The sequence below is a fragment of the Chiloscyllium plagiosum genome, chromosome 44 (assembly GCF_004010195.1).
Source record: "Chiloscyllium plagiosum isolate BGI_BamShark_2017 chromosome 44, ASM401019v2, whole genome shotgun sequence".
NCBI lineage: Eukaryota > Metazoa > Chordata > Chondrichthyes > Orectolobiformes > Hemiscylliidae > Chiloscyllium > Chiloscyllium plagiosum.
The window spans coordinates 5,485,282-5,486,953 of NC_057753.1; the positions used below are offsets into that span (position 1 = coordinate 5,485,282).

The 1,672-nt window shown below is 41.9% G+C and overlaps 1 protein-coding gene across 2 annotated transcripts in view; it reads left to right on the forward strand.

Annotated features, from left to right (window-relative positions):
* LOC122543480 (gastrula zinc finger protein XlCGF8.2DB-like) overlaps nucleotides 1–1,145 on the forward strand; it is a 38,093-nt gene extending 36,948 nt beyond the window's left edge. For both annotated transcript variants that reach the window (XR_006310046.1, XR_006310045.1), the window contains one exon: nucleotides 874–1,145. The gene's annotated coding sequence lies outside the window, so the exon portion shown is untranslated. The remainder of the gene's footprint in view (nucleotides 1–873) is intronic.
* The last annotated feature ends 527 nt before the right edge of the window (nucleotides 1,146–1,672 follow it).

The window sequence follows — 1,672 nt, forward strand, 5'->3', positions numbered from 1 at the left end:
TCTAGTCGGTACATCCACATACTGAATCAGAAAATTGTCTTGTACACACTTAAGAAATTCCTCTCTATCTAAACCTTTAACACTATGGCAGTCCCAGTCGATGTTTGGAAAGTTAAAATCCCCTACCATAACCACCCTATTATTCTTACAGATAGCTGAGATCTCCTTACAAGTTTGTTTCTCAATTTCCCTCTGACTATTGGGGAGTCTATAATACAATCCGAATAAGGTGATCATCCCTTTCTTATTTCTCAGTTCCACCCAAATAGCTTCCCTGGATGTGTTTCTGGGAATATCCTCCCTTAGCAAATAATACTGAAGAAGGGATGGTTATCAAGTGAAGGGACTGTAAATGGAGGAGAAATAATACTGAGGAAGGGGTGTTGAAAAAGTGAAGGGATGATTAAATGCAGGAGAAATGATGACTGGGAGGAGGATATTTAAGAAGTACGGGGATGTGTAAATGGAGGAGAAATGATGACTGAGCAGGGAATGATTTGGAAGTGAGGTGCCTGTGAGTGGGGGAAGAAATGATGTCAGTGCATCAAATGTTGCTGAAGAGAGGGATTTACAAATGCAATTTAAATGATGATTGGGCAGAGATGTATTCAATGTAGCATTGAATTTCAGAGGCATTGAGCTTATTAAACCTGTGATAGTTCCTCGGAAGAAGATTCCTATTGATTGTCCCTCCCTTGCTCTTTCCATAGAATCTCTGCTCAATGTTTCACCCCAGTGGGTATTGCCCTAATTTCCCTCTGAACTGCGATTGTAACTTCTCATTGTGCCATAATGTTTTCCCCCATGTTAACATTCACCTTGAGTCATTGCTTTTTTAAAATATATCACTCTCTCATTTTCTATTCTGCCCAGAAATCTTGGGATTTTGTTCCACTTCCATCAAATCTGTGATGAAGAATATATGCTGAAACTGGAGCCGGCTTGAGATAAATGCATGTTTCACAGCAAGTGTTCTGGATTTATAATGAGCCACTGGAGAAGAGAGAGGAAGCATATTTGGTTGTGGCCTTCAGAAAGTAATTGGACGAGTGACTGAAGAGAAGAAGAATTGCTGAAATTGAATCATAGAATCCCTACAGTGTGGAAACAGATCCTTCGGCTCAGCAAGTCCACACCAACCCTCCAAAAAGTATACCACTCAGACCCATTCCCCTGTTACTCTACATTTACCACTGACTAGTGCACCTAACTTGCACATCCCTGAACACTATGGGCAATTTAGCATGGCCAATTCGCCTAACCTGCAGATTTTTGGATTGTGTGAGGAAACTGGAGCACCCGGAGGAAACCCATGCAGACACGGAGAGAATGTGCAAACTTAACAAAGACAGTCACCCGAAGCTGGAATTAAACCTGGGTCCACTGAGCCACCATGCTGCCCCATTGGGCAAAGGTCAGAATAGGACTAGCCGAGTTGCTGCGTCAGAGAGTTGACACAGACTTAATGGGCCACACAGCCACATTCTGGGTTGTAACTACGCTTTAATTCATAATTTTAACTGACCAAGGAAAGCTGTGAGGAACTGTGAGGAGGCACATATATAGACTTATTCAATGAGACAGTAGCTGATCTATAATCAGTCTTCATGTTTTTTCTTTGGCAGTCAATCTCAGTTTTGCAGTTCAGTTCTCAGGATCAAATGTGACACCA